The sequence below is a fragment of the Cibotium barometz genome, chromosome 50, assembly GCF_041138505.1.
Source record: "Cibotium barometz isolate CiBa-2024 chromosome 50, ASM4113850v1, whole genome shotgun sequence".
Taxonomy (NCBI): Eukaryota; Viridiplantae; Streptophyta; class Polypodiopsida; order Cyatheales; family Cibotiaceae; genus Cibotium; species Cibotium barometz.
The window spans coordinates 30,185,731-30,212,629 of NC_141095.1; positions in this window are offsets into that span (position 1 = coordinate 30,185,731).

Sequence of the window (26,899 nt, forward strand, 5' to 3'; positions counted from 1 at the left end):
GCTCTTAGGTGGACAAGGTCCTATAGTGTGGCGTTAACTATGTTAACAAAGTTTTTTCACATTTCAAGCATGTTTTGAGGCTTGTTTGCATGCTTTAAGGTTTCCATAGCATCCCAAGGGAGTGTTAATTCAAACTGTTTTTGTTCAATTTTGGGTATTCTTCACAACACAAGCACCATTTGTGGTGTACAAACAGGGGCATTATCATCTTCTCAACATCGCATCTTCCAGCTTTGAGCTCATATTCAATAGTTTCAACAATGTCATCAACATTATCATTAATTTTTGCATTCTTGCTAATGACACTTTGTAAATTTTCATACACTTTGCAGATTTTCATTGTCATGATTTACTAGCAAAGCCATATATCAATTGCATTTAGTGGGCAAAGTGACACTATTTGTAGGTAGTTAGGATATTTGCATTTTGTGTTAGAGCATAGTTATTTATAGGTTAAATTGGTAGTGTAGTATTTGATATGCTTTTTGCTTGACATGACCAACTACCTGCATTGTGGTCCTATATGATACGCCGTGTATTAGTAGTCACAGAGCTTTGGAATGTTGTTAATGGAAATGAGGTGTGCCCTATCTCGGCAACACAACAACATAGTATATGTACTTTGAATGGTGATAGAAGTTCTAATGTAATTATGGTATTCACCTCTGCACCTCCCTCAACAAAACAAGCCATGTGGGATGGTAGGGATGCACATATGCATGCAATAGTGGCACTTTTAGTGAAAAGGAACTTTATTCCTTACATTTGCTCATGTAAAACCATGAAGCAAAACTATGAAGCATTCTTGATGCACTTTACCAGGTGTGTAACGAGGCAAGAGTGGCCTCCTTGCACAAGTAGTTAGAGTCCGAGCATATGATTGAGGGAAATTTAATGGATGGGCTCCTCACAAGGATTAAATATCTCAAGGAGCAGCTGGCATGTATTGGTGAGGCCTATCCAAATAGTTCTTTGGTATCTACTATTCTCACATCACTATCGGATTCATACTAGGGTTTTCCATCTACACTTTGGCTCATGATAAAGGGTATCCCCAATGCCCTTACGTTTGATGAGTTAGTTGTAGTTCTCTTGCATAAGAAGAGAAAAATTGAACTACTATACATGTGGGAGATTAGGCATTTGTTACCAGTCACATGTAGTTCTCTTGCACATGTAGTTCTCTTGCATAAGAGGATATATTTGTTGAGAACTCAGTTTAGCTCATGATTTTATGTTTAAAAAAATAAAATATATGCTCTCATGCCATCTTTAATACACTCCTATCTTTGTACGATGTTGGACAACCATATGTGGAGAAAATATGAATTCTCAAAAAGATTCTACAAATCAACCCATATTAGCTAAAGATTCAATTGACAGATCAGCCTATTGATAAGGCATTTGGTAGATATTTGGTAATACTTCACCAAGAGGTTATACGCTTATGCCATGGACACTTTTATCCCATTGGGTTTTTCCCCATGGCCATCCAGGTGTGAACAAGTACCTTACGGTAAGGTAGCTAGTATATAAGCAACCTCATTTATAATTTAGGGTTACTTACTCATTTGTACTTTCTCTTTGTACGTGTAGAGAGTTTTCATCTCTCTCCTTTGAGCTTGCTATTCTTTCTCGCACTCTATACCCTTGTGTTCTTGTCATTGAGCATTATTTATGTGTTAGTCCAACTCTCCATTCTGCGAGATCAAATAGTGGTATCAGAGTGAAGCTTTTCCATAGCTTGCTTTCTAGTGTTTCTCTCTACACTATGTGTAAGCTTCCATAGCTTATGTTCAAGCTTTCAATAGCTTATTTCATTAGGTCTTTATCAGGTGTTTGCAACTCAGTTTAAAGCTTTCCATTGAAGCTCTCTTTCTCATTATACTGTGAAGAAGGCTCTTTACAACTTAAATAAGCTCTTTTACTTTAAGAATCAGCGCCCATATAGTCGATTTGTATACAAGGGCTTCAAGGTACAACTAAGCGATTTAATACAACTATAGTTTTTAGATTTTCATAGTTGGATCATTTTGCTCATTGTCACATCATTTCATCAAAAAGACTCGATCCTAATTCTGCACTGCTTGACATATGGCGAATATAATCGCCCGTTTTTGGGATTGTTTCCTTTTTGGGATCATTTTCAGGTGTAATCGCCCAATCCTTGGATCATTAATAAGCTTTATAATGGGCTAATTCAACTCTTGAATCATGGGTTTCTTTGATCGCTCAATTCAACTCTTGGATCTTCAGAGTGATTCCACTTTCTCAACGATTCTACTTTTCAAACGATTATACTTGTAAACTATAATGGGCTAATTCAACTCTTGAATCATGGGTTTCTTTGATTGCTCAATTCAACTCTTGGATCTTCAGAGTGATTCCACTTTCTCAACGATTCTACTTTTCAAACGATTATACTTGTAAACTATAATGCATTCTCAAAGGACTTTATCATATTCTTCTACACTTAATTTTGATAATCCCGAGGAAGTGCCTGAAATAAAAGGTGAACATAATGATCTAGAAGATCTGAAAGTTTTGAGATGAGTTCTAGCTCTCTAAATTCCTGGGGGTAAAGGTATCAAATGACCTCCTAGTGTGGAAGATATGAAAATTTAGAGATGAGCTCTCTTAATTCTTGGGTAAACGTATCAAACAACCTCCTAGCCTTGGAGTCGACATAAGTCAACAGTCTCATTTGGTTCTTTGACATGTAATGTAGTAGATTCACATGCTTTATAAAGATGGTCAAGCCTTATAAACTAATGGGAAAAAGGGGCCATGAGCACGACCAAATGTGGGGGCCAAGATAATGAGTGTGTGAAAAGGGGTAAGAGTATATAAGACAAGTATAAGCCCTAGTCACAATTAACTTATAATCACTAGTCACAAGTATAAGTGTGTGAAAATGGGTACGAGTATAAAGACAAGTATAAGCCCTAGTCACAATTAACTCATAATCACTAAGCATTTTGATAATCACTCTCTTACTCAAACAAGCTTCCATGGTGAACCTCTCCCTTATGAGATGGTGCATGTGTGTGTGTTTACTCCATGCTATGAGTGTAACTTCTCTTTCTTGCAATGGTATCAGAGTCTTGATTTGATTAAAGGGAAAATTAAAGATTTACAAAAATAGGTGCATGCACACAAAAATAACTTGATTAAGTGGAATAACCCTTGGTGGTGGGCAGAGGTCTTTAAAATGGTGGAGGTAATGGTATGTTGGATGCATTGCTGAGGCTCTTAGATAAAAGTTATTGTGTGGGATTATCAATAATGGCCTAATTTATTATGGCAGATACTAGGGATCATGTTAGTGGTGCTACCCACGTGCTACGCTTACATATTTATGAGTGAACCCCTTAAGCACCCAACTTCTTAGCATAGTAGAATACAAGAGAGAATGAGGGGTTGAGGTTACATTTTGCCTTACCTCCTTGTTTTTTAGGGTTTACACTATTTAGGTGGCTAAAAAATTTAGGGCCTCCTAGACTGCTTACACTAGTGTAAACCTTATGGTGGTTGGTACCCTTAATTAAGCTATCCTGTGGGCACACCTTTCATATACAACTGTGGCAATCACGCATGTAAAATAATATATTACAATGGTTTAATGTGAATTCAACCTTCTAACATGCCCATGGTTAAAAGAGGTGAAAATGATGGAGTGGCAGGTTTCGACAACTAAGAGGCCTCTAGTGAGGGTTAACACAAGTAATAAAACACCATTTTATAGCTTTTATATTGTATTAATACCCTACCCTTGAGCATATGACATGCAAATCCAAAACATGCATTGAAATTCAAATCAAAAGCCTATTTTATTTTTATTATATTGAATCCTTAATATTCAAATCCCAAAATTAGATTAAATTTATTTTAGTCTTATTCAAATGCACCAAAAACACAAATATTGATAATGCACTTTCACCCAAAAGTTGAGTACCCATCTTTTGACATGACCATTTAGGAATGTCACTAAGTATTTTCGTTTGGAAATGCTTTATTTCGTCGCAATAACAAGTACTATATATCATGATTTCTTGAGTGACAAGTTGAGTCTTGGTCAATGATGTAAGTGAGAATGGAAAAATTGAGCTAGAAACAAACCTCACAAGTCACAATAATGGACTCATATTGCTTTTATGTTGTTTTCTTACTTGGTATCTTTAGAATTTGTGCAAATCAATCTTAAATTCATTTAGTATCTTTAGAATTTGTGAGAATCAGTCTTGTTATTATTAAGAAAATCTTACAAACTTCCTATTAAAGATGTAACTTGAAATATGTAACTATTATTGTTCTACAAGGAAAAGTCTTAAAGTCTTTTGACTAGCATCATCACCATGAATAGCTTATATTACAAGCCAAGGTCTTTAAAGAATTTTCACTCAATGGGGCCCTTGATGTGTATTTTGGGATATGGTTGTTTATCGAGGTAATGGACCATTGTTTAAGTACATGTTGGTTTTAAGTTTGTAGCTTGGTGATAGCATTCAAGGGGGCGTAAGATTAGAATTTCTAACCATTTACCTTTGTATTTGATCACTCACTCCAATCATGTTTAGTGGTGTAATGATGGGTCCCATTTGTGAATTTGTTACCACAAGTTTGTTGAGACATCTTTAATCCAACGATCTATGTAGTAATAACAATTACAAGTGGTAAGTGGCATGTTTGATGATTCAACCTAGTTAAGTTGAGGAAAATTTACAGGGCACTCTGAGACTCAATGAGACCTTGGCAGTGGTAACAATGAAGAGGCATTCTTTTTCCTATGGCATTTATGTCTTGACCCCTTACCACAACGACAAGTTGGTAAAATGACTTGACTCCTCTCCTCCCATTAACTACATGATAGTCAGGGGGTGAAGTTTTATGGAATCCTCTCAAAGAAGTGTGTTTTGCATTTGACATCAAGCTCGTACTCTTTGTAATCAGTATGCTCTTTAAACCTAACTTGATTAAGTGGAATAACCCTTGGTGGTGGGCAGAGGTCTTTAAAATGGTGGAGGTAATGGTATGTTGGATGCATTGTTGAGGCTCTTAGATACAAGTTATTGTGTGGGATTATCAATAATGGCCTAATTTATTATGGCAGATACTAGGGATCATGTTAGTGGTGCTAGCAAGGTAACTTGTGGTCTCATTGTATTAGCAATAGCTTGTATATGGGTTTGACAATCTTGGGATTTGTGACCATAGCACCCATAGAAGCCATAGTTGCCATTGTAATGAGCTAAGCTTAGAATTGGACATTTGCTTATGGTATTCCCTTGATGACAGATTGAACACCAAATGAAGCTCTCTTCTTAGGTATATGTGTACATTTTCATGAGATTTGTTGATCTTCATTTCCTCTTGTAGAGCCTTTGAGATGTAAGTCTAGGGGATTTCCACTAAAATACTACCTTTAGATATGGGTTTTGCAATTATGGTCCTATGAGACCGTTGGCTATACTGATGCAACAGACTTAGAATCTGAAGCTATGACTCTGTTCATCATCAAATTATCCTCATAACTAGATGACATTAGTTGTGACTTCATCCCATGTGGTGATACCTCTAATGACTAAGCCATTTAGACATCCTCATGTTTAAGCCTTAAGCCCATGATTATTTGAGAAGCACTCATGTAGTGCACAATGAGAGTTCAAATGCTCAAGTCGACTCATAAAATCTCTCAATGACTCATCTTCTTCCCTCCTAGCCTTATTTTAGTTTTCTTTTGGCTTTGTAGAATTTATAAAACCAATAAATAGTAGACTAATTCAAATAACCATACCTTAGATTTTAGACTTTTTTGATAGATAAGATACATCATTTTTGGGGATTTAAATATGCAAATGCCTTAGGCATAGTTGCACCCAAATCTATCACCCTCATTTTGTTAAACTTTTTAGGGAATCCCACCTTAGTTTACCTTAAACCCTAGAAAAATTAATGGGTTGAAAAAGAAGACTATTATTAGACTAGAGTAGATTAATTATATGTAAGTAGATGTGCACCAATTATGTGCACATTTGCGTATATAAATATGTAATAGAGTTTCATAGAAAATATTTGTACATTTTAGGAAGGAATGATGAGTTAATCTTATGTTGTGTTGCCCCTAGAATGCATAGGGAACCATGATAAAGAAACTTTAGAGTCTTGACCATGAAGATTTCCTCTTTTAGAGAAAGAAAATGTTGGAACTTCTGGTAAAACCACATAGAAATTTGGCCAAGATGACCTAGAAGGGGAAATTAGAAATATTTATTTAATCCCCAAAGAGGTTATGTGATTGAGAGAATAATTGCCTCTAGGAGAGAAAAAGAGAGACTTTTAGAGAGAGAAAGATAGTTAGAATAACAGAAGATTCATCAGTGAAATTTATATAAATTTAACCTTAGAGTTAGGAGAATCAATTTAGAACACTTAAAGTATAAATCAAGTGTAGTATATAGGAGGTCAAAGAAATGGGTTATCCTAGGTAAACAATAAGGCTTTTTTTCTGAGCCTTATCAAGGTTTTAAAGAATTAAAGGAAAGAGATTGCTAAGTGCATGTGAATTAAGGATATATAGAATTTCAACCTAAATCTTAATAAACCTGAAGGAAAAGGTTGAAAATTGAGATTGAGAGTCTCAAGCAAAACAAGTGTTTTTGTAACCGAAAACCTAAGAGATGAATTATCTCTTGAAGATAAAAAAGAGTCCTTGGAGTTACTAAGACCTTAGAAGACTTAACATTCCGAAGCTAGTCCATGGCATGGGACTTAAAATGATACTAGATTAAGTTATTGAGAGGATAATGATAACCTAGAGAAATTTTAGAGATTTGATGGAGAGAAAACAATATATGTCAAGCTTGCAAAGGTTTACTCAATCTATGTTTGATGTATCATTGCTTGATGATGGTTTTTATATTGATTATTTTTTGTATATTCATTATATGTATTGTTATGGAAGCATGTGAAGGTACCATATAGGAATTTGTGTTGCTGGATAGATGTCATACGAGTGGTAAATCCTACTGAGATGACCATCCAAGAAGTGGGTGTGCTCTTGATACTGATTAGTGTGATGGGGACAAGAGGTGGCTCTCGTTATACTAGGAAGTGAGTGTCTGGAGACTTGGACTGAGTGTTAGCCTAAGTCAACTACGGAGCTCGTGTGCATTAGTTGGCTAGAGCATTCATGCCTTAGGAGTGGTATGGCTGTTAGAAATGGCTCCATATGATTTTGCATAATTGTAAGATCTGGGTGTGAGACTTGTGGACTCCTCGTCATTACTGGATGACATAGTGGTCCCAAAGTGTTTAGGCTTTCTTGCTAAATCCTCTTGATTAGTGTTTCCTTACATTAAATCTATTCATAAACCTTAGTTTCCTTCTATATTTGCATAGTTTTGTGGGGAATCTTGGTAATTTGGAGGATATTAAAGGTTGTTGTGAAAATATTGGTGCAATTGCCATCAAGAATTGGTACAGATTGAAGATTCTATGTAGATTTTAGTGCAGTTAACAGTTTTGTAGAGCATATTTGAGTAGTGCAGTTAACAGTTTTGTAGAGCATATTTGAGTAGTGTAGTGTGTAGATTACAATTCTGTTAAGGATTTTATGTAGGTTGTTGGTGCAGTTTGCAGTTTACTGTAGTTTTATACAAAGCTTACTATGCAAAACCAAATTTCAAGAATCTTGGTGCATAATTTCAGAGTTTGCAAAGATTATTGTGTAGAATCAAATCTTGGTGATAGTGAGTGAATTCTTGAATCTTGGTTATTTCTTGTAAGATTTTTCTTTCTTTAAGAGAAATAGTTACAAAGTTCAAGAAAACAATGGATATTGTTAAAAGATTATGTAAGAAAGCAAGATTATTGGATCTCAAAGATAACAGTGTAAGTTAGTGAAAGAGGAAGAAACTCTACATCAAGCGCCCAATGGAGATTTGTAGCCCAAATTGCACCAGCTACCCAAGCTACCCAAACCAAACATATATTCTGACATGTTGCTAGAGGGTACCAGACATGATGAATTTATATCCAAAATGGATCTAGGCATAAGATTCTCAAATACACTATTTGTAGTTTGAGAATTGGTAATTTGATGAGACTCATGAAACCTTGACAAACGTGGCTACAGGCTTCATCTATGATGTTAGTTGGGATGAAATTGAGAAAGTGGCCTCTACTACCACACGGACGAGGAAGGGCATCTTTGAATGGTCATGGATTGTATTCATGTTATGGTGGAGCTAGAGAGGATGAGACAAGGAATCACCATACCCTCTTAACATCCTCGGACATAGATTGGGATAAGAAATACATGGGATCCTACCTCAAGCGTGATGGAGACACCAATAAGCCTAGCCGATCCCACATATATCGTGACACCTGCAACTACACCATAGACCAAGCTCTAGTTTCCATTCCAAAAGGTTACATGGGGATCCAAGAACCTAAGAGCATGATCTTCACATTTCCCAACTGTAGAGATGTGCCTACACAAGATATTGTGATAGAAACATTCCAAAACCCACAAAGTTACCTATTAGTCTTATGTCCTCGGTCACAACTATGGTAACACATCCATTTCACCTACTATAATAGCCACTAGAGGAGCCTTCGCCCCATATTCTCCATTCATTACATATCCCTCTATGCCACAAATGCACCTAAGAGCAAGGGGGATATATTTGGAAACAAAAGGGATACCTCTCAACGGCCTCTCTCCAGAGGTGTAAGAGATCACAAAGTTTGGCAGATCATCCCCTGGGAGGAGATGTTAAATAAGACCTTTCTTCACAGGTTTTATAATCCACACATATCTCTTAGTGTGAATAAGAGGATCATACCCTCAAAGGGCAAGTTGAACCCATGTAAGGTGTACAAACCAAATAAGCCACACAAATTTGGAATCTACTTTTGGAACATATGTGACTCTCAAACTGCATACAATTTCAACTTTTGTATCTATGACAAGGTTTAATGCCCAGAGCTTTCCTTCCATACAATGGACCCTCTTGTGAAAGATTTAAAGAGGAAATGACATCACAAATATTGTGATAGATATTTTACATCTATCAAGATTCTTGAACATTTGAGGGTTGAGGTTCATGAAAGTACAAGGACCTAAATATTGTGTGCTTGTGGGACAATATAAGGTTTGCATGTTGGGAATCAAGAGGGCTGATTTCTTGTTCGTGGATGGACAAGAAGCCTATTTTATTTGCATCAAATGTTTTTGGAGTGAAACATGTGTTTGTGAAGAGGAAAATATGAAATGGAGATATGCAAGACTATGTAGCTTTGATGGGCTGTTTTTGGCTTGTTTTGTTATGCATGTGCATACTCTTCATGGGGATGATTTTATGTTGATTAACAGGGATGGCTATATGAACTGATTATGGGCTGATTTTTTTGTATTATGTCATGGTTGGGCTGATTTGAATGTGTGTGGGTAGGATAGACTCCTTGATGACTACATTCGCTTGTTTTGTTATGCATGAGCATCCTCTTCATGGGATAAAAAAGGGTTGATTATGGGATGGTTATGAGGGTTGATATTGGTTTGATTTGGGTTTCACTTGCAGAAGCTAGAGTCTTAGGTGAAAGAGTGTGTAGCTTTGATGTGTTGTTTTTGGCTTGTTTTGTTATGCATATGCATCCTCTTCATAAGATGATTTTAGGTTCATTATGGGATGGTTATGCATGTGCATCCTCTTCATAGGATGATTTTAGGTTGATGATGGGATGGTTATGAGGATTGATTTTGGTTTTCCTTGGGTTTCACATGCACAAGCTTTGATGGGATGGAATCTTATGTGTAAGACTCTGTAGCTTTGATGTGCTATTTTTTTTTGGCTTTTTTTGTTATGGACCACCAATGATAATATCTTCTTTCATGTAGGTTATCATTTTAACTTACCTTTGTTGGGCTGAATTTTAAAGAAAGTATAAAATCTTTAATTAATTAATGGTTAGACTTATGAAAAATTTGGGTTTCTCTATTTACATCCGTAGGAGCTTTGATGGACTAAACGTATCAAGCAAGTGAAGGATCATGATGGGTTGAGTTTCTTTTATTGATGGATTGAATGTATGTTTTTTTGTTATGCTTTATAGGCTCTGAACTATCATGTTTTGGGATTTCTTCTCTTATGAAGTGGAGATCTCAAAAACATTTTATTAGGATTGATTTGATTGACTTATATTTTCATGGTCTCTATTTGGTTATTTAGCATGACACATGGCATGCTTTATTATACGAGAAGCTTTTCAATTTAGTCTATCTTTATGGTTTTGATGCTACCTATTGATTTGTGAAACTTTTTGGATGAGGAGGATAATCTCATCAAACATGATTGGGCTAATTTCTCATGGAACTTTTGCACGATGATGAGGAGGATGATATCATCAAACATTGTCTTATGATGATTTCTTATGGTAGTTTCAAGCTATGAGTACTATATATATTTCAAGATGCAATGGTGGATAATTATGTAGCTATTCCTTATCAGTAGTGGCACCAATTATGGGTGTCCCTAATGACACGAGAAAGGCACAAGTACACTACCAATGTTATGGTGGGGAAATACTAAACCACCATTAGGAGCACATAAGAGCTTAATCAAACAACCAATATACCATGTTGTTGCCTCTACAATTCACAATCACGGTATGTCACTTACCTCGTGAATGCTCGGATTCCTCGATCCTCATGTTAGGAAGCATCACCACCAATGGAGCATGTGAGAGGTTTACCTTCTCGTTGCCGTTGTGCATAAGAGAAGCTCCATCCTCCTCTCACAGCTCGATCCCTCATTCACACACACTCACACATCCATAGAAACAAGCACAGTAGATCTTCAATCATTTAAGGCAAGTGATAGGTGAGAAGAAGAGAACTCAATCTCTAGGGGTTCACTATCTGTAGACTCTCTATATCATGTGCGTTCAAGGCCTAATTAAAAAACCCCTTATCTGTAGTTTTTTTATGAATAAAACACACGCTTTTTCTATTTAATCCATAAATAGCCCCTTTAAATGGTACCCTTCTGTATGTAAAAAATGTGTAAAAAAGGGATTTAAAAAACCCCTTCTGTTGAACCCACGTGCTACGCTTACATATTTATGAGTGAACCCCTTGAGCACTCAATTTCTTAGCATAGTAGAATACAAGAGAGAATGAGGGGTTGAGGTTACATTTTGCCTTACCTCCTTGTTTTTTAGGGTTTACACTGTTTAGGTGGCTAAAGCTAAAATTTAGGGCCTCCTAGACTGCTTACACTAGTGTAAACCTTATAGTGGTTGGTACCCTTAATTAAGCTATCCTGTGGGCACACCTTTCATATACAAGTGTGGCAATCACGCATGTAAAATAATATATTACAATGGTTTAATGTGAATTCAACCTTCTAACATGCCCATGGTTAAAAGAGGTGAAAATGATGGAGTGGCAGGTTTCGACAACTAAGAGGCCTCTAGTGAGGGTTAACACAAGTAATAAAACACCATGTTATAGCTTTTATATTGTATTAATACCCTACCCTTGAGCATATGACATGAAAATCCAAAACATGCATTGAAATTCAAATCAAAAGCCTATTTTATTTTTATTATATTGAATCCTTAATATTCAAATCCCAAAATTAGATTAAATTTATTTTAGTCTTATTCAAATGCACCAAAAACACAAATATTGATAATGCACTTTCACCCAAAAGTTGAGTAGCCGTCTTTTGACATGACCATTTAGGAATGTCACTAAGTATTTTCGTTTGGAAATGCTTTATTTTGTCGCAATAAGAAGTACTATATATCATGATTTCTTGAGTGACAAGTTGATAGTCTTGGTCAATAATGTAAGTGAGAATGGAAAAATTGAGCTAGAAACAAACCTCACAAGTCACAATAATGGACTCATATTGCTTTTATGTTGTTTTCTTACTTGGTATCTTTAGAATTTGTGCAAATCAATCTTAAATTCATTTAGTATCTTTAGAATTTGTGAGAATCAGTCTTGTTATTATTAAGAACTTTGACGATTCAACCTAGTTAAGTTGAGGAAAATTTACAGGGCACTCTGAGACTCAATGGGACCTTGGCAGTGGTAACAATGAAGAGGCATTCTTTTTCCTATGGCATTTATGTCTTGACCCCTTACTACAACGACAAGTTGGTAAAATGACTTGACTCCTCTCCTCCCATTAACTACATGATAGTCAGGGGGTGAAGTTTTATGGAATCCTCTCAAAGAAGTGTGTTTTGCATTTGACATCAAGCTCGTACTCTTTGTAATCAGTATGCTCTTTAAACCTAACTTGATTAAGTGGAATAACCCTTGGTGGTGGGCAGAGGTCTTTAAAATGGTGGAGGTAATGGTATGTTGGATGCATTGTTGAGGCTCTTAGATACAAGTTATTGTGTGGGATTATCAATAATGGCCTAATTTATTATGGCAGATACTAGGGATCATGTTAGTGGTGCTAGCAAGGTAACTTGTGGTCTCATTGTATTAGCAATAGCTTGTATATGGGTTTGACAATCTTGGGATTTGTGACCATAGCACCCATAGAAGCCATAGTTGCCATTGTAATGAGCTAAGCTTAGAATTGGACATTTGCTTATGGTATTCCCTTGATGACAGATTGAACACCAAATGAAGCTCTCTTCTTAGGTATATGTGTACATTTTCATGAGATTTGTTGATCTTCATTTCCTCTTGTAGAGCCTTTGAGATGTAAGTCTAGGGGATTTCCACTAAAATACTACCTTTAGATATGGGTTTTGCAATTATGGTCCTATGAGACCGTTGGCTATACTGATGCAACAGACTTAGAATCTGAAGCTATGACTCTGTTCATCATCAAATTATCCTCATAACTAGATGACATTAGTTGTGACTTCATCCCATGTGGTGATACCTCTAATGACTAAGCCATTTAGACATCCTCATGTTTAAGCCTTAAGCCCATGATTATTTGAGAAGCACTCATGTAGTGCACAATGAGAGTTCAAATGCTCAAGTCGACTCATAAAATCTCTCAATGACTCATCTTCTTCCCTCCTAGCCTTATTTTAGTTTTCTTTTGGCTTTGTAGAATTTATAAAACCAATAAATAGTAGACTAATTCAAATAACCATACCTTAGATTTTAGACTTTTTTGATAGATAAGATACATCATTTTTGGGGATTTAAATATGCAAATGCCTTAGGCATAGTTGCACCCAAATCTATCACCCTCATTTTGTTAAACTTTTTAGGGAATCCCACCTTAGTTTACCTTAAACCCTAGAAAAATTAATGGGTTGAAAAAGAAGACTATTATTAGACTAGAGTAGATTAATTATATGTAAGTAGATGTGCACCAATTATGTGCACATTTGCGTATATAAATATGTAATAGAGTTTCATAGAAAATATTTGTACATTTTAGGAAGGAATGATGAGTTAATCTTATGTTGTGTTGCCCCTAGAATGCATAGGGAACCATGATAAAGAAACTTTAGAGTCTTGACCATGAAGATTTCCTCTTTTAGAGAAAGAAAATGTTGGAACTTCTGGTAAAACCACATAGAAATTTGGCCAAGATGACCTAGAAGGGGAAATTAGAAATATTTATTTAATCCCCAAAGAGGTTATGTGATTGAGAGAATAATTGCCTCTAGGAGAGAAAAAGAGAGACTTTTAGAGAGAGAAAGATAGTTAGACTAACAGAAGATTCATCAGTGAAATTTATATAAATTTAACCTTAGAGTTAGGAGAATCAATTTAGAACACTTAAAGTATAAATCAAGTGTAGTATATAGGAGGTCAAAGAAATGGGTTATCCTAGGTAAACAATAAGGCTTTTTTTCTGAGCCTTATCAAGGTTTTAAAGAATTAAAGGAAAGAGATTGCTAAGTGCATGTGAATTAAGGATATATAGAATTTCAACCTAAACCTTAATAAACCTGAAGGAAAAGGTTGAAAATTGAGATTGAGAGTCTCAAGCAAAACAAGTGTTTTTGTAACCGAAAACCTAAGAGATGAATTATCTCTTGAAGATAAAAAAGAGTCCTTGGAGTTACTAAGACCTTAGAAGACTTAACATTCCGAAGCTAGTCCATGGCATGGGACTTAAAATGATACTAGATTAAGTTATTGAGAGGATAATGATAACCTAGAGAAATTTTAGAGATTTGATGGAGAGAAAACAATATATGTCAAGCTTGCAAAGGTTTACTCAATCTATGTTTGATGTATCATTGCTTGATGATGGTTTTTATATTGATTATTTTTTGTATATTCATTATATGTATTGTTATGGAAGCATGTGAAGGTACCATATAGGAATTTGTGTTGCTGGATAGATGTCATACGAGTGGTAAATCCTACTGAGATGACCATCCAAGAAGTGGGTGTGCTCTTGATTCCTCTCTCTCACTGGCCTTTCGATTTCCCTTCTCTCCCGCATCCTCTCTCTCACCGTGTGCACTCTCTCTCTCGTAGCCTTTCACCCAGGATGAGTTGTGTGGTCTTATACCTGCGGTAAGGCGGTTCTCGAATGAGTTGAAAACATTCCAGATTTTTCTCTTTTTTTAATCTCCCTATAGACATGTTAGCTGCCTAAGGTTAATAAACCTAAAGAAAATTAAACCTCAGCGTAAGGTCCTGTTGCCTCAACTAATTAATTAATGCCAAAGAAAATTTGGCACCCATATTGGGAACTCACATAAAATGAAAACCTCCCAACAAGCCTTCAACATTAGAACTCATATATTTTTATGGCATGGTGACACCATAAGATGAAAATGATAAGGGTCTCAAGGGACCTCTTGTTCTATGTGTGAATACAATCTTTATACAATGTCTTTTTCCCCTATGGTTTATCCCATTACTATCACATGCATACAACATACATGAAGACTAACAGGCCTCTTTATTTCTTTGATGGGCTTGCCAAAGAGTACAAACTGTTCAAGACCTATGTTGCAGCAGTTAGGAAGAATGTTCCTAACTTTTGGGACTTAGTGTCTATGCTGATCATAGAAGAAAAGTCTCTAGTGGGTGAGGACTCTACTTCACTGGATGGGGTCTAGGCGGAGCCTATGGATCTGGTCAAAGTCGAAAAAAGATAATACACGTGGAAAGCAGGGGTAGGGTGGACCCAAGCATGCGAGTGCTTTCTAAATGAGATAAAAAAGTTTAACTTTAGAGACCTAGGATAAATAGGGGAACTGGATTGTTAGAATGTAGAAATATTAGTCGGAATGTGTCAAGATTCTCACCTTCATAATTGAGGAGTAAGATATTGGTTGAGCCTAGGGGAGCCACCAATCACCTCTTACTTGTGGGAATTATGAGGGAGACATGTAAGAGGAGTTTTACACTTTTCCATTGTGGGGTATGAAGCCCCTAGGTGAGACTCTCCTCCCCTCGATGAGTCCTCCACTATAGCCATATATTTGATAGATGTAGAGGGTAAGGGTCCTCACATTATGATAAGTCACTTATATACAAAGGGCTTTGCCCGCTCATGCCCAACATTTATTGGGTGTTGAAAATAGACTGTCATGTATATACGAGTCTTATATGGCCAGCATTTCACCATTAGAAAAGTGGGCCCATGCATATACATAATGTGAACAACTTAAGCTAGGGTAGGGAACTATAAAAGTGCGGATGAGTATAGATTGTGGTAACATCAATTTGATCATCTCTAAGTGAGCCTTCTAGCCAAAGCAAGGAATCATCATTTGTTGACCTTTTTCTTGAAGCATGGGGAGCCCCTTTTATGATTAGGAAGAGTGGTAAGATAATCCTAGAGAAAGAAGACTAGAGGTGTTTCACAATCTCTCTAGTTAGAGCCTTCAACCCCCCTTGAATCCTCTATGGCAACCTTTCGATAGACCATGGCTAAGCTAAGTGTGAAGCCACCCCCTACTTCTAATCCATGCATCTAAAAGCTACTTAAATGAAAGAAAGCATGCATACATTTCTCATCACACACAACTAATCTATCACCACATGCCCATCCAAGTTATAGATTTGGACACTGTTGTTGCATAGATTGATAATTGCTTTTGGTGTCTCCACCACTATGCCAACATGGAGCCTTTCACTGACACAATGATAATGCACCTCAATATGCTTTGTACGAGCATGAAAAATTAGTTTTCTTGCAACTAACCATTGCACTCTAACTCTCAATGTAGATAGGAGTGGAGGTCTGTCAGTCCACATGTAGATTTACCAATATGCATTTGTTTAGGTGCTACTCCCTAGGATGAGTGGGGCATGCGTGTACTCCATGCTAATGAGTGCAATCCCCTAGGTCCCTTCATTGCATTCATATCATAGCTCTTAGATTATATTTTAATGTTTTGATTAATGAGTGATTAATACTTAATACATTTTGATTAGGAGTGATAAGTACTCAATCTATTTTCAGATTAGTGCTTTTACATAGTTTGTAGATTTTTTGTAGATTTTATTTTGAGTGAATTAATAATGAGATTAATGGTAATCAATTTTAGGTATATGCTAATCATAGATTTCAAAACCCTAATTCCTACATAGATTTTAGATAATCTTGAGTTTTTTAAATTTTTGGATTAAGGTTTTCAACCATTTTCAGAGTGATTTTCTTAGAACTTTCTTGCTAAATCCTCTTGATTAGTGTTTCCTTACATTAAATCTATTCATAAACCTTAGTTTCCTTCTATATTTGCATAGTTTTGTGGGGAATCTTGGTAATTTGGAGGATATTAAATGTTGTTGTGAAAATATTGGTGCAATTGCCATCAAGAATTGGTACAGATTGAAGATTCTATGTAGATTTTAGTGCAGTTAACAGTTTTGTAGAGCATATTTGAGTAGTGCAGTTAACAGTTTTGTAGAGCATATTTGAGTAGTGTAGTGTGTAGATTACAATTCTGTTAAGGATTTTATGTAGGTTGTTGGTGCAGTTTGCAGTTTACTGTAGTTTTATACAAAGCTTACTATGCAAAACCAAATTTCAAGAATCTTGGTGCATAATTTCAGAGTTTGCAAAGATTATTGTGTAGAATCAAATCTTGGTGATAGTGAGTGAATTCTTGAATCTTGGTTATTTCTTGTAAGATTTTTCTTTCTTTAAGAGAAATAGTTACAAAGTTCAAGAAAACAATGGATATTGTTAAAAGATTATGTAAGAAAGCAAGATTATTGGATCTCAAAGATAACAGTGTAAGTTAGTGAAAGAGGAAGAAACTCTACATCAAGCGCCCAATGGAGATTTGCAGCCCAAATTGCACCAGCTACCCAAGCTACCCAAACCAAACATATATTCTGACATGTTGCTAGAGGGTACCAGACATGATGAATTTATATCCAAAATGGATCTAGGCATAAGATTCTCAAATACACTATTTGTAGTTTGAGAATTGGTAATTTGATGAGACTCATGAAACCTTGACAAACGTGGCTACAGGCTTCATCTATGATGTTAGTTGGGATGAAATTGAGAAAGTGGCCTCTACTACCACACGGACGAGGAAGGGCATCTTTGAATGGTCATGGATTGTATTCATGTTATGGTGGAGCTAGAGAGGATGAGACAAGGAATCACCATACCCTCTTAACATCCTCGGACATATATTGGGATAAGAAATACATGGGATCCTACCTCAAGCGTGATGGAGACACCAATAAGCCTAGCCGATCCCACATATATCGTGACACCTGCAACTACACCATAGACCAAGCTCTAGTTTCCATTCCAAAAGGTTACATGGGGATCCAAGAACCTAAGAGCATGATCTTCACATTTCCCAACTGTAGAGATGTGCCTACACAAGATATTGTGATAGAAACATTCCAAAACCCACAAAGTTACCTATTAGTCTTATGTCCTCGGTCACAACTATGGTAACACATCCATTTCACCTACTATAATAGCCACTAGAGGAGCCTTCACCCCATATTCTCCATTCATTACATATCCCTCTACTCTACCATTGCCACAAATGCACCTAAGAGCAAGGGGGATATATTTGGAAACAAAAGGGATACCTCTCAACGGCCTCTCACCACCAGAGGTGTAAGAGATCACAAAGTTTGGCAGATCATCCCCTGGGAGGAGATGTTAAATAAGACCTTTCTTCACAGGTTTTATAATCCACACATATCTCTTAGTGTGAATAAGAGGATCATACCCTCAAAGGGCAAGTTGAACCCATGTAAGGTGTACAAACCAAATAAGCCACACAAATTTGGAATCTACTTTTGGAACATATGTGACTCTCAAACTGCATACAATTTCAACTTTTGTATCTATGACAAGGTTTAATGCCCAGAGCTTTCCTTCCATACAATGGACCCTCTTGTGAAAGATTTAAAGAGGAAATGACATCACAAATATTGTGATAGATATTTTACATCTATCAAGATTCTTGAACATTTGAGGGTTGAGGTTCATGAAAGTACAAGGACCTAAATATTGTGTGCTTGTGGGACAATATAAGGTTTGCATGTTGGGAATCAAGAGGGCTGATTTCTTGTTCGTGGATGGAAAAGAAGCCTATTTTATTTGCATCAAATGTTTTTGGAGTGAAACATGTGTTTGTGAAGAGGAAAATATGAAATGGAGATATGCAAGACTACGTAGCTTTGATGGGCTGTTTTTGGCTTGTTTTGTTATGCATGTGCATACTCTTCATGGGGATGATTTTATGTTGATTAACAGGGATGGCTATATGAACTGCTTATGGGCTGATTTTTTTGTATTATGTCATGGTTGGGCTGATTTGAATGTGTGTGGGCAGGATAGACTCCTTGATGACTACATTCGCTTGTTTTGTTATGCATGAGCATCCTCTTCATGGGATAAAAAAGGGTTGATTATGGGATGGTTATGAGGGTTGATATTGGTTTGATTTGGGTTTCACTTGCAGAAGCTAGAGTCTTAGGTGAAAGAGTGTGTAGCTTTGATGTGTTGTTTTTGGCTTGTTTTGTTATGCATATGCATCCTCTTCATAAGATGATTTTAGGTTCATTATGGGATGGTTATGCATGTGCATCCTCTTCATAGGATGATTTTAGGTTGATGATGGGATGGTTATGAGGACTGATTTTGGTTTTCCTTGGGTTTCACATGCACAAGCTTTGATGGGATGGAATCTTATGTGTAAGACTCTGTAGCTTTGATGTGCTATTTTTTTGGCTTTTTTTGTTATGGACCACCAATGATAATATCTTCTTTCATGTAGGTTATCATTTTAACTTACCTTTGTTGGGCTGAATTTTTAGGAAAGTATAAAATCTTTAATTAATTAATGGTTAGACTTATGAAAAATTTGGGTTTCTCTATTTATATCCGTAGGAGCTTTGATGGACTAAATGTATCAAGCAAGTGAAGGATCATGATGGGTTGAGTTTCTTTTATTGATGGATTGAATGTATGTTTTTTTGTTATGCTTTACAGGCTCTGAACTATCATGTTTTGGGATTTCTTCTCTTATGAAGTGGAGATCTCAAAAACATTTTATTAGGATTGATTTGATTGACTTATATTTTCCTGGTCTCTATCTGATTATTTAGCATGACACATGGCATGCTTTATTATACGAGAAGCTTTTCAATTTAGTCTATCTTTATGGTTTTGATGCTACCTATTGATTTGTGAAACTTTTTGGATGAGGAGGATAATCTCATAAAACATGATTGGGCTAATTTCTCATGGAACTTTTGCACGATGATGAGGAGGATGATATCATCAAACATTGTCTTGTGATGATTTCTTATGGTAGTTTCAAGCTATGAGTACTATATATAGATATGGATATTTACAAAAAATGTTGTTTTTTTTAATATTTACACCTCCTAATATGATGAAAGTAAAATATATATGAGATGTGATAAGAGATCTAAGCTTAGCTTTTACACGAGTTTGCTAAGTAACCAAACATCAGTGCAGTTTTATCCAAAGATTGAAATTTGAGTCTATATAGTTTTTTGATTTCAAGGTTCCTAATAAGCAATTCAATTCTCGTCTCTCTTGAAAAGTTGTTATTTTCATTTACCTTATATTATACTATTATTGGTTTGCAATCAACGAGGTAATGTAGTCAAAGTATTTAGATGTAAAAGCTGAGAATGCAGACCCACATGTCATCAATGATTTTTAGTGCGTTCATATAATTTTCTTGTCTAAAACCAAACCATATTTTGATTTATACATTAGTAAGGAGAAAATAAAAAAAAAGAAGCGTTTCTATAGATTTTTCCTTTTTTTGAAGTATCATGTTGGATACCAAGGCCTTTCCTGAGTTAAAGTATTGTGCTTGGTTGATGGTAGTCTAAGGACAACATAAAAAAATTTCTTACAAGAAACTATAATTTTTCCATAACCCTACACATCTATAGATCTCACCCATACCAGGAAATTAGTAGTGGTTAAGTTCTCATTTAATGGGAGAATTTTGCCCAACCCAGAAAAAAGATGTTTTATGTCTTGTTAAGCTACCAAACTAGTGTTAAGGGTAGCAGAAACAAAATAACAATAGCAAGACTTATGCAAAATGAAAAAACGAGCATTAAATGCACCAATAATCCACAAATAGAATTGATTTTTCTACTCTAATCCTTATTTATTAGCATAACCTTGTTATTGTGTAAAATAGAAACAACACACATGCATTCAAGATGCAATGGTGGCTAATTATGTAGCTATTCCCTATCAGTAGTGGCACCAATTATGGGTGTCCCTAATGCCACGAGAAAGGCACAAGTACACTACCAATGTCATGGTGGGGAATTACTAAACCACCATTAGGATCACATAAGAGCTTAATCAAACAACCAATATACCATGTTGTTGCCTCTACAATTCACGATCACGGTATGTCACTTACCTCGTGAATGCTCGGATTCCTCAATCCTCATGTTAGGAAGCATCGCCACCAATGGAGCATGTGAGAGGTTTACCTTCTCGTTGCCGTTGTGCATAAGAGAAGCTCCATCCTCCTCTCACAGCTCGATCCCTCATTCACACACACTCACACATGCATAGAAACAAGCACAGTAGATCTTCAATCATTTAAGGCAAGTGATAGGTGAGAAGAAGAGAACTCAATCTATGGGGGTTCACTATATGTAAACTCTCTATATCATGTGCGTTCAAGGCCTAATTAAAAAACCCCTTATCTGTAGTTTTTTCATGAATAAAACACACGTTTTTTCTATTTAATCCATAAATAGCCCCTTTAAATGGCACCCTTCTGTATGTAAAAAATGTGTAAAAAAGGGATTTAAAAAACCCCTTCTGTTGAACCCACGTGCTACGCTTACATATTTATGAGTGAACCCCTTGAGCACTCAATTTCTTAGCATAGTAGAATACAAGAGAGAATGAGGGGTTGAGGTTACATTTTGCCTTACCTCCTTGTTTTTTAGGGTTTACACTGTTTAGGTGGCTAAAGCTAAAATTTAGGGCCTCCTAGACTGCTTACACTAGTGTAAACCTTATAGTGGTTGGTACCCTTAATTAAGCTATCCTGTGGGCACACCTTTCATATACAAGTGTGGCAATCACGCATGTAAAATAATATATTACAATGGTTTAATGTGAATTCAACCTTCTAACATGCCCATGGTTAAAAGAGGTGAAAATGATGGAGTGGCAGGTTTCGACAACTAAGAGGCCTCTAGTGAGGGTTAACACAAGTAATAAAACACCATTTTATAGCTTTTATATTGTATTAATACCCTACCCTTGAGCATATGACATGCAAATCCAAAACATGCATTGAAATTCAAATCAAAAGCCTATTTTATTTTTATTATATTGAATCCTTAATATTCAAATCCCAAAATTAGATTAAATTTATTTTAGTCTTATTCAAATGCACCAAAAACACAAATATTGATAATGCACTTTCACCCAAAAGTTGAGTAGCCATCTTTTGACATGACCATTTAGGAATGTCACTAAGTATTTTCGTTTGGAAATGCTTTATTTTGTCGCAATAACAAGTACTATATATCATGATTTCTTGAGTGACAAGTTGATAGTCTTGGTCAATGATGTAAGTGAGAATGGAAAAATTGAGCTAGAAACAAACCTCACAAGTCACAATAATGGACTCATATTGCTTTTATGTTGTTTTCTTACTTGGTATCTTTAGAATTTGTGCAAATCAATCTTAAATTCATTTAGTATCTTTAGAATTTGTGAGAATCAGTCTTGTTATTATTAAGAAAATCTTACAAACTTCCTATTAAAGATGTAACTTGAAATATGTAACTATTATTGTTCTACAAGGAAAAGTCTTAAAGTCTTTTGACTAGCATCATCACCATGAATAGCTTATATTACAAGCCAAGGTCTTTAAAGAATTTTCACTCAATGGGGCCCTCGATGTGTATTTGGGATATGGTTGTTTATCGAGGTAATGGACCATTGTTTAAGTACATGTTGGTTTTAAGCTTGTAGCTTGGTGATAGCATTCAAGGGGGCGTAAGATTAGAATTTCGAACGATTTACCTTTGTATTTGATCACTCACTCCAATCATGTTTAGTGGTGTAATGATGGGTCCCATTTGTGAATTTGTTACCACAAGTTTGTTGAGACATCTTTAATCCAACGATCTATGTAGTAATAAGAATTACAAGTGGTAAGTGGCATGTTTGACGATTCAACCTAGTTAAGTTGAGGAAAATTTACAGGGCACTCTGAGACTCAATGGGACCTTGGCAGTGGTAACAATGAAGAGGCATTCTTTTTCCTATGGCATTTATGTCTTGACCCCTTACTACAACAACAAGTTGGTAAAATGACTTGACTCCTCTCCTCCCATTAACTACATGATAGTCAGGGGGTGAAGTTTTATGGAATCCTCTCAAAGAAGTGTGTTTTGCATTTGACATCAAGCTCGTACTCTTTGTAATCAGTATGCTCTTTAAACCTAACTTGATTAAGTGGAATAACCCTTGGTGGTGGGCATAGGTCTTTAAAATGGTGGAGGTAATGGTATGTTGGATGCATTGTTGAGGCTCTTAGATACAAGTTATTGTGTGGGATTATCAATAATGGCCTAATTTATTATGGCAGATACTAGGGATCATGTTAGTGGTGCTAGCAAGGTTACTTGTGGTCTCATTGTATTAGCAATAGCTTGTATATGGGTTTGACAATCTTGGGATTTGTGACCATAGCACCCATAGAAGCCATAGTTGCCATTGTAATGAGCTAAGCTTAGAATTGGACATTTGCTTATGGTATTTCCTTGATGACAGATTGAACACCAAATGAAGCTCTCTTCTTAGGTATATGTGTACATTTTCATGAGATTTGTTGATCTTCATTTCCTCTTGTAGAGCCTTTGAGATGTAAGTCTAGGGGATTTCCACTAAAATACTACCTTTAGATATAGGTTTTGCAATTATGGTCCTACGACTGTTGGCTATACTGATGCAATTATGGTCCTACGACCGTTGGCTATATTGATGCAACAGACTTAGAATCTGAAGCTATGACTCTGTTCATCATCAAATTATCCTCATAACTAGATGACATTAGTTGTGACTTCATCCCATGTGGTGATACCTCTAATGACTAAGCCATTTAGACATCCTCATGTTTAAGCCTTAAGCCCATGATTATTTGAGAAGCACTCATGTAGTGCACAATGAGAGTTCAAATGCTCAAGTCGACTCATAAAATCTCTCAATGACTCATCTTCTTCCCTCCTAGCCTTGTGTTACCCTCTTGCACTCTGCAAGACCCTGTTCTTCTCTCTCTAGAGAGCTAGAAGATGAATATCTTTCCTCTTGCATTACTTGAGGATTTTGCTCTTGATTTTACCATGATTGACATCTTCCTCGGCCTTGAGAGCAGGCCACTTTTGAGTGCAGCCTTCCACATTGTGGTAGAGGTGAATCTATGGTGGGTATAAAGCCAGATTAATTAACTACTTCAATTTAACAAATATTTTTTATCATGTATGAAAAAAGTTTGTTTACCTGGCTTTGCATGGTCACTGTGTTGGGCTTTTTGGGTCTCTCTTGCAGGGTGGAAGAATGTTAATGTGCTATGTTTTTTTAGGATTTTAGCATTGCTTTTTAGTAGTGCTAACATAAAAATGGGCATGTGGTAAAATTTTTGTAAATAAAATTGTATATTTTTAGATATTTTAAATAAACATTCTCTGCTTCAAGAGATTTCCAATGATGTATAGCATGATACAAAATTTTGCATTGTGTGTTATCTTTCGATCCAAAAAATCATTATAAAAAGTCATGCTAACTAGCACCTATCCCGAACACAAAACATTGTAGCACGTCAACATGCTTCCACCTTGAAGCAATTGGTGAAGATTGTTGAGGGCTACTAGCTTGGCCACTTATAGCAAAGACTCCTTGATCTTCCTTTGAAAGATGTTCAGGGTCACTCAGCCAATAGTTAAGCGATTCATCATTTAAATCACCCTCGTTTATTGCATTCACCTTGTCTTCCTTTGTTAAATTTGCTACAGGCACAAGATATTTAGCAATACTCTCCCAGTGAGCCTTGTAGATCTTTTGGTTACTACCAAAGTGACAAGAAAAGAGGCATGATTTGCATTGGTAGGATGCGATCTCGCCTGCATATGTTGTACTTCCATTGCTATACCCAAGCACACTTTATGTTCAAATTGTGCCAAAGAAACTGGTTGGAAGCACCAGATAACGACCCACTAAGCTTTGGTAAAAAGAATGGTTGGGTTGGCTACACTCCATAGGGGATATGTGGCATAGAAGGCATGGCAAAATGCCTAAGCGCTTGGGGCAAAAATCCAGAGCACAGGGGCTATGGAAAATTGTAGAAAATGGGTGCACGGCCATGCATCACCACGTGTTGAAGATAGGGTGAATAAGGTTACCTCTTTTTTAGATCAATAGAAGGCATGGATTTCAAGGTTTGAAATTGCAATCAGATGGCTACAATTGTGTATGATTTCTAGAGAATTATGCCTTGGATTGAGCCCGTAATTTTTGCCCTCTTGCTATTTTTTAATCATCTAGAATTAGTGTTAATTTTATCCAATTACGAAAAGAAAAAATTCTCCTTATTCTCATGCCCAAACATTAAAAAAAAATCATGTGATATTCAAGTGTGTATAGACTTGGGGTAATTGAAAGAAATGGGAATTCAATTTTTCAATAACAGGATAATTCTCACAATCTAGTTGGTAAACAAGTCATAAATATGGCCTCAGACACTTTTATGTCTAGTTACAAATCTAGTGTTAATCCCCTAATTCTTTCATCATTTCTGTAATTTCTCCATTTATTGGTTTGTCCGCTTTTTGTAATTTCTGTAATTTCTCCATTACTTCATGTTATGGTGGAGCTAGAGAGGATGACACAAGGAATCTCCATACCCTCTGACATAGATTGGGATGAGAAATACATGGGATCCTACCTCAAGCGTGATGGAGACACCACCAATAAGCCTAGCCGATCCCACATATATAGTGACACCTGTGCAACTACGCCATAGACCAAGCTCTAGTTTCCATTCCAAAAGGTTACAAGGGGATCCAAGAACCTAAGAGCATGATCTTCACATTTCCCAACTGTAGAGATGTGCCTACACAAGATATTGTGATAGAAACATTCCAAAACCCACAAAGTTACCTATTAGTCTTATGTCCTCGGTCACAACTATGGTAACACATCCATTTCACCTACTATAATAGCCACTAGAGGAGCCTTCACCCCATATTCTCCATTCATTACATATCCCTCTACTCTACCATTGCCACAAATGCACCTAAGAGCAAGGGGGATATATTTGGAAACAAAAGGGATACCTCTCAACGGCCTCTCACCACCAGAGGTGTAAGAGATCACAAACTTTGACAGATCATCCCCTGGGAGGAGATGTTAAATGAGACCTTTCTTCACAAGTTTTATAATCCACACATATCTCTTAGTGTGAGTAAGAGGATCATACCCTCAAAGGGCAAGTTGAACCCACGTAAGGTGTACAAACCAAATAAGCCACACAAATTTGGAATCTAGTTTTGGAACAATTTCAACTTTTGTATCTATGACAAGGTTTAATGCCCAGAGCTTTCCTTCCATACAATGGACCCTCTTGTGAAAGATTTAAAGAGGAAAGGACATCACATATATTTTGATAGATATTTTACATCTATCAAGATTCTTGAACATTTCAGGGTTGAGGTTCATGCAAGTACAAGGACCTAAATATTGATAAGTGTGCTTGTGGGACAATATAAGGTTTGCATGTTGGGAATCAAGAGGGCTGATTTCTTGTTCGTGGATGGACAAGAAGCCTATTTTATTTGCATCAAATGTTTTTGGAGTGAAATATGTGTTTGTGAAGAGGAAAATATGAAATGGAGATATGCAAGACTATGTAGCTTTGATGGGCTGTTTTTGGCTTGTTTTGTTATGCATGTGCATACTCTTCATGGGGATGATTTTATGTTGATTATCCGGGATGGTTATGAACTGCTTATGGGCTGATTTTTTTGTATTATGTCATGGTTGGGCTGATTTGAATGTGTGTGGGCAGGATAGACTCCTTGACTACATTCGCTTGTTTTGTTATGCATGAGCATCCTCTTCATGGGATAAGAAAGGGTTGATTATGGGATGGTTATGAGGGTTGATATTGGTTTGATTTGGGTTTCACATGCAGAAGAAGCTAGAGTCTTAGGTGAAAGACTGTGTAGCTTTGATGGGTTGCAGTTTGCTAAGTAACCAAACATCACTGCAGTTTTATCAAATATTAAAATTTGAGTCTTTATAGTTTTGTGATTTCAAGGTTCCTAATAACAAGCAATTCAATTCTCGTCTCTCTTGAAAAGTTGATATTTTCATTTACCTTATATTATACTATTATTGGTTTGCAATCAACGAGGTAATGTAGT